This window comes from Balaenoptera musculus, chromosome 1, assembly GCF_009873245.2.
Source record: "Balaenoptera musculus isolate JJ_BM4_2016_0621 chromosome 1, mBalMus1.pri.v3, whole genome shotgun sequence".
In the NCBI taxonomy this organism is placed as follows: domain Eukaryota; kingdom Metazoa; phylum Chordata; class Mammalia; order Artiodactyla; family Balaenopteridae; genus Balaenoptera; species Balaenoptera musculus.
In genome coordinates this window covers 31884515-31897242 of record NC_045785.1, presented here as the reverse complement: position 1 = coordinate 31897242, position 12728 = coordinate 31884515, and the positions used below count along the sequence as shown (strand labels likewise).

At 45.8% G+C, this 12728-nt stretch overlaps 1 protein-coding gene across 24 annotated transcripts in view; it reads right to left on the bottom strand.

Moving 5' to 3' along the window:
* The window catches only part of MACF1 (microtubule actin crosslinking factor 1), a 342706-nt gene that overhangs the window by 66120 nt on the left and 263858 nt on the right, over nucleotides 1–12728 (bottom strand). The gene's annotated exons all lie outside the window — the stretch shown is intronic.

Sequence of the window (12728 nt, the reverse complement as noted above, 5' to 3'; positions counted from 1 at the left end):
TTCGTAACCTCAAACCACCAATTGGAACTTCCCTCCAGAAAGGCCTGGAAGTCCCACTTTGAAACCATTCTGAGAGACGCTCTAAGAAGAACAGCTTTTTCCTCACCGGTTAGCAGCCTCATAGTTGCAGGCAGATAAATGATATAATGTATTCAACAAACAAAATAATTCCTTCTATGGCTTTTTTGTTTTTTTAAGAGCACTGCTCTTTCCAATTCAGTCAGTTAAAAATCATCTGATATTGACAAGTCTTATTCAATATCTAGTTCCACTCACTTCTCACCCAAGCAGAGTTGGAAGCAGAGGATTTATATCGATTGTGTCCTTTAATAACAATGGCACAGCCCCTCTGGTCTTCAAGTATGGCCCAAGCTCCTAGGAATTCCTTTCATTTTATCCTCAGTTCCAGCCCTGGAGAGTCCAGCTGGTCTGAATTAGCCATTCGTCCTCCCTAGTTCGGGTGTTTGCATTTGAACTGGGCTGGTCGGCGGATATTCCTGCAACTTTAAACACAGGAAGTCCTTCATTCGCGGCCAGCTTGGGGCTTCCTGTCTCCAAAACATCATGGCATTGTTGTGGCTCCCAGAACAGCCCTGCGCCGTGGCCGCCAAACAAGGCGAGTGGAGCCCGGCGCCGGGCCTTTCAGAGGCCGGCAGGCTGCAGCGGCGGCCGAGGGTCACTCGGAAGGGCTCGCTCAGCGCTGCTCCCCCGCGCCGTGCCGCGCGCCCCGAGGGCCAGGGTTGCCTCACCGCAGGCTGGCAGGTGGCTCCCGGCCGCGCCGGCCTCCGGTCCCGCGCTCAGGAAGTTAGTTTGTCCCTCCGGCAGATGAGTCCCGCGTGCTGTGGGCGCCGCCTCCCGTCCCCGGCCCGCAGCCGCCGCGCCGCGGGCTGCATGTCAAGCAGCCGCCTCTATTCTCCGCCGCCGCCGGCCCCGCCGTCCTCCCCGCCCGCAGCTGTCACGGTCCCGGCATGCAAACTTCTGGCTGGGAACAAAAGGCTCCGCTCGGCCCGAGCGGGGGCGAGCCCTCCTCCCTCGCGCCGCGCGGCCCGCTCGCCCGCCGCTCGCTGGAAGTGCTCGGCTGGCGGGCGGCTCTCCTCCCCTTCCCCGCGCCGCCCCGCCCGGGCAGCCCCGCTGGACGCCGGGGAGCGCGACGCGGACAGCTAGGGGAGGAGGGCAGGGGCGGAGCCGCGGCGGGGAGCTGCCCGAGCGGGAAGGAGGGGGCGGCGGAGGCGATTGGAAGCCGAGGCACCGAAGGAGGGGCTTCTGCGCGGCTCCTGGCGAGGGAGCCCGGCGCCGGCCGCTCGGCTCACAGGCCCACGCCCACCGCGCCCCGCCGGGCCGGAGGGAGAGCCCCGCCCCCCGAGAGGGCGAGGGGCGGGGAGCGACACCCGCGTGAATCTCGGCCGCGCCGCGCAAATCCCTTGACAAAGGAAAGCCCCGCCCTCCTGCCGCGGGCCGGGCCCCCGCTGCCCCCGCCGCCCCCGCCGCCCCTGCCGCGTACCAACCCGCCGGGCTCCTAGCCCAAGGGCGAGCGAACCCAGAAGGGGCGCTCCCGCCGCCCCCCAGCCAGCCGGCTCTGGCGAGGGCCACTCTGGGCCCCATCTGCCGGCAGGGTAGCGATGCCGCCCGCATCGCTCCCGGATTCGGCTCGGCCACCAAAGGGGTGTCCCTAGTCCCTCCAATGTCACCTTTAGCGCGCCTCTGCCGGGCCCAAGAACACTCCAGCCTTAAACCTGGCACTTAAATTCGGACCAAGTTATTGGATAAACTCCAGCACCTTCTCTCTTCGGCGCCTCACGTACGTCAGGTCTTGTTCCATTCCCCCACCAGGATTTCTTTGCCCACAGATGTGAATGGTGTTGAGGACTAGGGAATTGGGGGGCTGCGCGACGGTGGAGATGCTGGCAGCAGTGCCCCACGCCCAAATACCTGGGCTCCTTTATTGCTGGGCACATCCAAGGAAACCTGAGCTCCTTGGGGCCAGCTGAAAAGCATGGGTATTTCAAGTCTCAAGATGGAAAATACTAGAGAAAAGTGGCCCACAATCCCGTCCACAGCTTTCTGGCTTTTAGAAACGACATCTAGCACTTCCCTGGTGGCGCAGTAGTTAAGAATCTGCCCGCCAATGCAGGGGACACGGGTTCGAGCCCTCATCCGGAAAGATCCCACATGCCGCGGAGCAACTAAGCCCGTGCGCCACAACTACTGAGCCTGCGCTCTAGAGCCCGCAAGCCACAACCCCGCGAGCCACAACTACTGATGCCCATCCGCCTAGAGCCCGTGCTCCACAACAAGAGAAGACACTGCAATGAGAAGCCCACACACCGCAACGAAGAGTAGTCCCTGCTCTCCGCAACTGGAGAAAGTCTGTGCACAGCAACGAAGACCCAAAGCCGCCAAAAATAAATAAATAAATTTATAAAAAGAAAAGAAAAGCCATCTAGTCACCTGGTGACTGTTAAAGTACAAAGGGCAACCCACGAAACTGTCCACCAGAGGCAGCTGCATATCTGAAGGGATGTAATATGCTGCTCCCTTTGTGATGGTCATTTTCTGATTTTATGAAGGAAAAAAAGTCTATTAAAATTACTGAATTGACCAAGTGGTCAATACAGGTAGTAAAACTTATGGAAAAGTTATTTCTGTCCTTTACACAGACAGTAAGTGAAGCCAATAGTTGGTGTATGGAGATCTGGCAATGATAAGCTGAGCCTTAGGCTTACTTGAGCCAGAGAGGTCCTTGGCAAAAATGAAGTGTCAGCTGAAGCCTGTGATCAGAATTAAGCAACCAAAAGACTGGCAAAATGTCTTACACTTCATTTCTCACTTTGAAGCTGATCAATTTCTGCCCACTCAAATCCAGAAGACTCTATCTGTAACTGAAAGGGAGGATGTGCAGACTAGATTGTGTCTTGACAGCCTTTCTAACTTGAATATTCTTTAGTTCTAAAACTGTTAAAGGAGCTGCCCCAGAATCCTGAGTCCTCCTGGTCCTATACTGCAAGACACTAGAAAACTGTCCTCTGAGGAACAAACAGCAGAAAGAACCAAGAATGCTTGACCTAGAGAAGGTTCCAAGCAATATGATGAAGTATCTAAAGGGCTGGGAAGTGGGAGGAAGGAGGCTTGTTCTGGATGTCTACTGAAGCTGGCACACTAAGATCCAAGGGCAGATGTCAAACCAACAAAGAGCTTTCTCACAGCTATTCAAAGAATAGGGTGTCCCCTAAAGGGATGACTTTTCTGACCCTGGAGGTGTCTGAGCAGAAATTCAAGCAATCACTTGGCAGAGATTTGGGGAACGAGATTTACAATTCCTCTAACAGTTTGTTCAAGATGAATTTTAAGGTCCCTTCAAACTCTAACACAATGTGACTGGAAGGCTTGATAAGCTTACAGATCTGATACTTTATGTTTCAGGGAATCTGGGTTTTAATTTTCCTTTAATTATTAAGTACAACTGGAAAAACCCAGGGAAGGCAAGATCAATTTCACTAGCAAATCTCCCTGGCCAAATACACTCACTTATGTGTTGAGATATCATAACAGACTGTTTAGTGTGCCAGGGGCCCTCTGGTTGGAAGAATCTGAGGAATTCTGGCTCTGGACTAAGGGTGGGTGGTTATTCTATTATGAAGAATGATATTGATGTGGAATCACAAACTTCATGGCCAGAAATTCCTTTCCTGTTTCCTCACCAAGGCAGGTGCCAGTCAATTCAGTCTTTTCTTAATCCCTCCCCACACCTATCTACCTTATTCTCACCACTCTCGCCAATGCTCCATATTATAATACAAATAAATAAGTGGAGCATTTTAGCAACTACGAAGTTCAGATTCAAATTACTTATCAGCTTAAGTCACACTCTCTGACTAGTGTATTAGGAGACCATTACAGATAAATCTCCCCAAAATTCAAACACAGCCCAAAATTCAAACACAGCCTTGTGGAAAGGATTACATAAAGTTGGCCAATTATCCCCCCTCCCCTGCAAAAAGTACTTCGCTCCTTGTGTAAAATCATCAGTTTGTGTTTAGAAGGAAAGGAGGCACAAAGTCTCTTTCCTTCATGTCTTATATTTTTTTTTAATCTGTTCATGAGTTTCTCCTTAGTTTTGGTATGTGGAACTCTGCCAATAGCCATCTCAGTGACTGAAATAAATACCTGATACAGCTTTCAACTTCTTGTTACCCTGACAGCTCCAACAAAAAAAAGCATCTGTTCATTTCACATGCTGTGTGTAAACTTTTAAAAAGAGAAGTACAGGGAGCACCCCTTTGGATGCTTCCCCCATTCCTATAACACAAATATCTGTGCTGATGCCAAATTTCAAATTAGTTTCCAATTAGTTGATTACAGAGTTCAAAGAATTCTCTACTCATTTCAAAATTCCTAAGAACAGAATTGGTGTCAGATTTTCCTTTGGTGAACTTGGAAGAAAGAACAATCCTGGCCCTTCCTGCTATCTCCTAATTAAAACAGCAAGGTGGAGTCTCCTCACACCCTAACACAGCTCCCTTTCCAAGTTTTGGACTTGGCACTTTGCCTTTGTCTGCTCCAGACTTTTAAACCACCAGCCTCCTAGGAAAATCTGGAGACCCTAGATCCACACTTCCTCAGATTCTATATTGCCTTTTCATCCACCTCTCTCTCGGAGGATTAGTGCTGACTAGAGGAGGGGACAGAAGACTGGTTGGATCTTGCACATTTAAAATTTACAAAATGCCTTTCATCTTAGGATCTCTAGACTTTACAAGCGTTTATTTAGTGGCAAGCGGAAATTCCACAGTATTCGTCTGAACCTGTTGGGCATCAGTCACTACCATCCTTTTATTACATAAAGATGGCTACAGAGTGGCTCATTAAGCAATGCAGCATGATGTGAAGCTTGCTTTAAATGGGACACTAAGGATTTTGATGCTATTTGAGTTCTCGTGTATTTTTGAACTCATGAGAAAACTTTCCACACACTCTTCAGGAACTCTCATGACCTCTGTAAGCCCTTTCCTGCTTGTAGACTTTCCAAAAGACAGTGTATTAATCCCTCTTTAGCCACTCCCCAAGACAGTAGTGATGACAAAAGCAGAGGGCTTTGTAAGTGAGAAAAGGCCTAACAGAAGAGTGGGAGGAAGGAAAGCAGGGGATTACGGAGGGAATCACATTTACTCATTAGGATCTGGATATACAGAGACAGTAAAGAAAGGATTTCTAAGTGAAGAACTAGAGGCAGGAAACCTAAAGAGGTAGGGACCCTAAAGAAGCAAATTCAAGGTTATCATGGTTTAAGTTATAGGATATATGCAAGGGAAAAATGAAAGATCAGAATGTTAAGTAGCTCAAGGCCAGTTCACGAAGGCCCTTGAATGCCAAGCATGAACTTTTGCTTTATTCAGAACACCATGACTACACCAAGACTTACTTATTTAACTTACCAGGGGGTCATGCGAGTTATTGAGTGGTGTGTGGAAAGTTTCCTAAGAATTTGAGCCTGGCTGCTCATTCAACTGCCGTTTAATATATATTATTGCATTAAAAAAATCCAAATCCTTAATTTACAAATGACGCTTGGGGTGCTAAACTTACTTTTCCAAAGAAACACAGCTATTAAACACCTAAGCTCTTAAGATTTGAGCCTAGGTCTGCTGATACTGCCCTGGTATCAATATGTATAGAACAGAGCGTAGTTGGGGAAGATGGAAGGTGGAACAATCAGCTAGGAGGGTTACACAGTTTAGGTAACAGGTAACAAAAGCCCGGACTCGTGAAACTGAGGAAGGGGGCGGTAAAGAAATTGCAGAGGCAGACGATTTGGACTTTACAACTGATCTGATAGAAGGTAGAGGTTAGGGGGAAAAATAAATTTAAAATAAGGCTGTCATATTACTCTTGGATGACTGAGGGCACAGTAGTACTATAAAACAGCAGCAGAGAGGAAGAAAATACTGAAGGAGACAGCACATTCCATGTGGAGCATACTGAGTGTGAGGGACTCAAAGGCTACCCATGTGGAGGTGTCCAGAAAGACTGAAGTTCAGGGCAGAGATAGATACGTGGAAACCTTCTCTTGTAGAACAGTGAGGGGTTGGACATCCTGGGGCTGAGTGTGGAGAGAGGGGAGAAGAGGGCAGATGACGGGATTTCAGGCACCACATGTTGGGGAGGTAGAAAGACAAACCAAAACAGAAAGCAGACGAGCAGCCAGAGAAGAAAATGGAGAGAGCACAAGGTCAGGAAAGTAAATGGACAGGAGGGTTTTAAGAAAGAAGATATGATGTTAAATGGTGCACAAGGAATGAGGAAGACAATGAGTTAGACAAGGCCACTAGCCTTGGCAACTAGGGCGTCAGTGAGTACTTCCGAAAGAATGGTTTCAGTGCAGTGATGGGGGCTGGGTCAGACTGTAGGGGATTAAGGATAAGCAGTGGTGAGAAAGTAAGTATTGGTCCTCCCTTATTGCGACTCTTCTTTTGGCTTCCATGACACTGTGCTATACTGATGGTACCTTTCTAGCCAGTCCTTCTTTTGTGTCTTTGGGCTCCTCTTCCCGTCCTCTTAAGGCAAGTAATTCCACAAGGTGTAGCCCTGATTCTTTTCATTTGTTCAACAAATATTTATTGGGATCTACTATGTGCCCTAAACTATGCCAGACACTAAGGGAGAGAGTGATGAGCAAGACATGATCAGGAGCCTACGTTCTAGTAGAGGAGACAGATATTCATTTTAATTCAATTGCAATAAGTACTCTGAAGGAAAAGCAAACAGTGCTATGAGAGCATCTGTCAAGGGCCCTGATGTGGTCTGGAAGTTCAGGGGAGACATCCTTGAGAAAGTGACCATGTGGGCTTTCACTTAACACCAAGAGTAGCCTTTCCAATTCTAGGATGGCATGACTTCACAACTTTCACAAAGTAGCAACTTCACAAAGGTGCTTAGCTATTTCTATGAAACAGATCCCTGGGCTGAATCTCTAAGGAATCTTGCTGTAGGGGTCCTCTCTCCAATATTAGAAAAGGAGGTAAAATAAGTAATACAGAGTCAAGAGATTTTTTAAAACTCTTTCATTTTGTTACTAAAGCAATTCTTATCACTGATCACAAACAAACAAGTTAGGTTTGAATTTAAAGAATTAGACCCAAATCAGAGCTCTTCCTCTGGGAGTGAACTGCAAGATGAGAGAGATATTAAATGGTTTACTTGAATGGATGCAATGAATTCAAGCTGGAGAAGACCTAAGACAGGTTCAATTTCTTTGAATTCTTATCATCTTCTTCCCTTGCTCACAAATACACGTAACCAAATACTAGAAACATATATTTGCTGAAAGCTTTTCTGTAAAACATCTTGATCTGGTATATGTGCTTGGCAGAGAGATTAATTATATCTGTGTTTTTAAGCTGCTTCCTCTGAAATTAAGCTGATATTTTTTCCCCTCACGTCTTAATGTTTTAATTAAAGATTGATTAATATTAAGAGGTGTCTCTCTCAAAGATGCTGACTTGGTAGTTGCCATTGTATGGCAACAGAGGAAGGTAACATGGTCTATGCTATAAGCTAATTAGGCCAAGGACCCTGAGATCATTAAAGCTGATCTGCTAGGTAACTGAGTGTCTGGGGAAGTCACTGAGCTGGTAATGGCTTCTGGTTAATTCTGGTTAATGATTTGAAAATAATACTGATTTGTAGAGCACATAAGCCAAGGTCAAAATGGTCTCAGAGAAACTTGCTGGCTGTGGGATTCTGATATCAATGAATGAATAAATTAATTAATAACCATGTATATGTGTGTATGTGTACATACAGTATATTTAAAGCTGTGTTAAGGAGTCATGACCTAAACCTGCCTATGTATTGCTGGTATAGGGCTGGAAACGAACTCTTCATTTGTTCCCCAGAAAAACTGCTCAGGAAGGCTCTTTGTCCATCCACCTGTTTCATTGCTGTCATCAAACTAATTTACTTTATCTTCATCATTTCCATTTTTTCAAGAAGAAAAAGAACTAATGTAATCTGGTGCTGGGTCTTAGATCAAATCTTCTGGGGAATGATCAAGCTGTAGGCACCAAGGGAATAACTTTTCTTATTAAAAAGATTTCATAATATTATAATTTGTGTGTCTGGATAAACTTCTTAAAAGAATATTATCATTTATTGAGCACTTAATATCTGCCTAGGGTTTTCATCTACATCACTTCATTTAATTCTCATAAAAACCCTAAAGGTAGGATTTACCACTGTTCACATTTTATAGTTGAAATAACTATACAGAGAGGTTAAGTAATTTCCCCCAAGGTCACTCAGCTAGTAAATGATAGAGCTAGAATTCAAAGTTGAATATTTCTGACTCAACCTCATATTCAATTTTTCTCACTACACCAAGCTGAATGAAGTATGAAGATTCTTCTTGGTGTCAACTGGTTGAGTAAATGACAATGACTCTAATGTAATGGGTAACTACAAGACAGTATTTCAGAACCTGGCTTTCTTCAGGTGCATCTAAAGTAGTAAATTCCTTAGTTTTACTTTGTTCAGGCTAATACTGAAATGAAACTGTGTTCCTTTAACATATGCTAACTAGTAGAGAAGGAAGGGAGCCCAGAGGCAAGATGTAGAGGTGAGGAATCCAGGCTAGGATTAGAATTTCTCAGGACACACAAGGATTTACCTCAAGTGTTGCAGAACAGTCAGCATTTTGAATCCTACAGCTCACGTGGCACATGAGAAATAAAGAGCATTCACTCAATCAGTCAAATATTCACTAATCTCCAACTATGCATATACCCATATGCTAACTACTTTGAGAGACACAAAAATGGATATATTAAGATGAGGGATGGGACAATGAATATAATCATTAAATGCCAAAATTAGGCAGTATATGATGAAGGCCAAATGAGTTACACATATTAAGTGATTTAAGAGAACGGGAGAAGTAGTGAGCTACCCTGGGGGGGGAAGCGATCAAGAAGGTTTTGAGGAGATCAGGTATGAGTAGAAATCAAATAGGTAAAATGAATAAGGAGTGTTTGGGATAAGTGGATGGAGTGGATGGTCTATATAGGAAACAAGACTGGATAGACAGTAGGGATCAAAAATGTGGTTTCTAAGACTGGAGAAGCAAAAGAGTGGAGGCACAGATACAGACCAGTTTTGCAGGATGCCACCACTTAATCCATCAGATCGGATGGCTCCTGCATTGATCTGGGGGAAGGATAAGCACTCACAGAAAGAAGGGTGAATACAGACAGATGCTAAGGGAAAACCACCTTGGAGGCCCAAGTTTTAGAAGGCTACAGCATAATTTATGTCTGTTTTTTCCGTGGGAACCATGTGCGTACACGCTAGCTGTCCAATCACACTAGTTCTCTGCATTCCTAACAGAGGATCTTTTGTTCCAAATGGCAAGGCTCAAAAGAGACAGAGTCTGATAAAATCACACTGAGGTCAGTACTCCCAGCTGGTGCAGGGCTGATGCCATTCCACAACACACCCTACAGGAAGCAGCTTGAGATACACAGCTGATTGATTTCCACAGCAGGAACCTTGTGGCAGGCAGGGTGGGGTGGGGACTGGTGGAGCATGGAGAGAATTCTTTAGCCACTGACTCAAATTAGTTCCCCAAGATCCTGACTTGATCCAACGGATCTGTACAAGTCGTTCTCAGAACCAACACTGTTTCTTAACTAAATTTTGGAAAAAGGGAGGAAAACCATGAAGCTTCCCCAGGCAATGGGACTATTTCATCAGTTAACTCTTACTTGTTATGGAATCTGAAAAGGGCAAAATATCAAAACCCCCTACATTTCTAGAAGTGGGCTGAATAACCCTTTATTGTAAGGGGCTATCCTGTGTATTATAGGAAATTTAGCAGCACCCACTAGATGCCAGTAGCAACCTCCCCAGTTGTGACAGTAAAAAAGGTCTCTAGACATTGTCAAATGTCCTCCAAGGACCAAAACTGCTCCTCCCACCCCCATTGAGGGCCACTGGTCAAGCACGAGTTTTGGTGCCAAACAGATCTTTCCAATCCCGGCTCTAACATTTATTTGCTCTGTGCTTGAACAAGTTACTTTAACATCTTCAAATCTCAGTTTTCTTACCTGCAACTGGGATTTTAAATGTCTGATTTACGGGGGGGTTAGGATCGGAGATAATTTAGACTTAGGTCTCTCTTACTGTTCTTACCACTATATCACCACCACTGCAATTCTTTGTGCCTGTTTCTCCTACTGCACTGTTAACTAGAGACTATCTGAGACCCCAGCTCTCACCACAAGGACTGGCCCAGAGCAAGTGCTCAATAAGGATGGACTGAAAGGAATACAGAGCCCCTTCCTCCTAACCCCCAAAAAGTGATCCACGGACCACCACCTTGCAGCACTTATTCTCATCCCTGGGTGGCCAAAGTTCTGAAAGGTCCACATTTCAAATCACAGTACTGGTGGTAGGAAAATAGCTTGTGAAGGCCCAGGGGGTAAGTGTTATCCCATTAATCTTCCACAGTCACTAACAGAGACTGGTATTTGAAAAGCACTCGGTAGTGGCACTGGCAAAGTAATAAGGAAGGTGGGGAGGGAGTACATTCTCCCCATAGCTAGGTTTTTCCAACCAGGACAGCTGAGACTTGGGAAGAGTCTGTCTGGCAGGAGACAGCCTTTTGGTGCAGTAATGCTTTGGTGCAGTGACCTGACCTGACCTGACTCCCTGTGGGACTGATTTTATTCCTGGTAAACCAACCACCTCTAACAACAAAATGCCCTTAAAAGCAACTCATCGTACTTCCTAGAGAATCACCACTTATAGCTCGTGTGCCAGCCAGCTAGCTGCAAAGTGCCCAGGACTAGGCTAAGGCTGAGACCACTTAACATGCATTCTAGATACAGCGAGAAACAGCCCCGTTCTGCAAGTCTGTGCTTATCTCAATCATGTCCACTAATCAAAACTCAACAATAAACACAAGTTCTGCACAGGATAAATTCTAGTTTTTCTGGACACACATGTTTCACATGACGATCAATCTTGGTTGCAAATGATACATGCTGACACTACATGTGAAGAATTTCAGTAAACTCAAAGAGAAACTCCTCACTCCTTCCTTCTGGTTGAGGATATATTCGCTTTTGCTTTAAAATCTTCCCTTTGCTATCAAAATTTCCAGACGGATTTTTGTGAAATCCATCAACACTTTCTTGACGCCCTTCCATTTGATTTTACTACCTTCACTGAGGCGTGAGGCTCCTTCAAGATGATGTAATGGCAACAATCTTGGGATTTTGCTTGTGGTGCTGATATTTAAAATATTAATGGCAAAACTTTAAAATGGGGCTGGAAAAAGTTCAACATGAAGCAAACTTAAGGGTATTAAAGGCTCCTTCACCTTCTCCCCACCCAGCTGCTACGGTGTGGGTGGAGAGGATTATTACAGAGCATTGGAATTCTTGTGGGGGGGGAGGGAGGTGCAGAGGGGGATGGTCACATAAGGGTTATAAATATCAGCAGCGAACTGTGAGCTCCTGGGCTGAGAACAGACTGTAGTCTCCCCTTAAAGGCACAGAGCAAGGAAGCTCCCTCAAGTATTTCCACAAAGGAAGTTCCTCTTCTCCATAGAAATGCTCCATCAGCTGAACACCCGCATCAACCACTCTACGCAAAAGAAACCGCAGCTGCCAGGAAAAGTGACTGAGATTTTTAAACCAAACACAGATCAGCACCAGCAAAAATAAAGAATCCAGGGCCCAGCCTAAGGGTGTTGCTAACTACACAGTCATAATCAGATTACCAGAAGGTAGCTTGCCACGTCAATATTTATCTTAACGAGCACCTTTTCCAACTGAGTCCTAAATTTCCCACATACAGGTGGCAATTTTCTCCTATCTAGGGCAATGGTTCTCAACTGAGGGAAAATTTTTCTTTCCAGGGGACATCTGGCAATGTCTAGAGGCATTTTTGGCTGTCACACTGGGGAAAGGTTGCTACTGGCATCTAGTGGGCAAAGATCAGGGGTGCTGCTACTCAACATCCTACAATGCACCGGACAGCTGCCCACAACAAAGAATCATCCAGCCCAAAATATCAGGAGTGCTCAAGTTGAGAAACCCTGTTCTAGGGCATTCGTTTTACTTCCTTGGACCCCAGTAGTTCCTATTGGAGTAGCCTTGTTTAAGGAAGAAGGAAAAAACCAAGGCAGGCCAAGGGTCAGCACAAGGCAGTGCAGGCAGGGGTGGTGAGGGTCTACTCATCTTATCTTGACTGCTGTAAAGCTGGAGATACCCAAACCTCCGCTGACAGACAGGTCACACCAAGTGTGATTTCCTTTCTCTCCAAAGGCAGGTAGATAATGCTAACCTCACTTGCTTTCTTCTCTGGTAAATCTAACTGGCAAAGACGCAGATGAGCTGATACTGCCTTTGTAATTATTTGAAAGTAAGGAGTGAATATCTATCATTGTGCAAATTGGCAGTCCCTCAGCTCCATGGCAGGCCCTGTCCTCCAAGAGTTTTCACATGTGCTCACAGTGAAGCTTATGCTTGCTTTCCATGAGGCCAAAAAATCAGATGAACAGGTTTATGGGGCTTTCTTGTTCTGGCTTCATAGTAGGATAGAGGTCCCCAGACAGAAGCTGCAAGTGTATGCAGTCCCTGACCCTGGGCTCTACTCAGACTGAATCAGGACTGAGAACAGTCCTAAGAAAGCCTGCTTGCTGCCTTACCTGTAGCCCACCAAACCCCAAA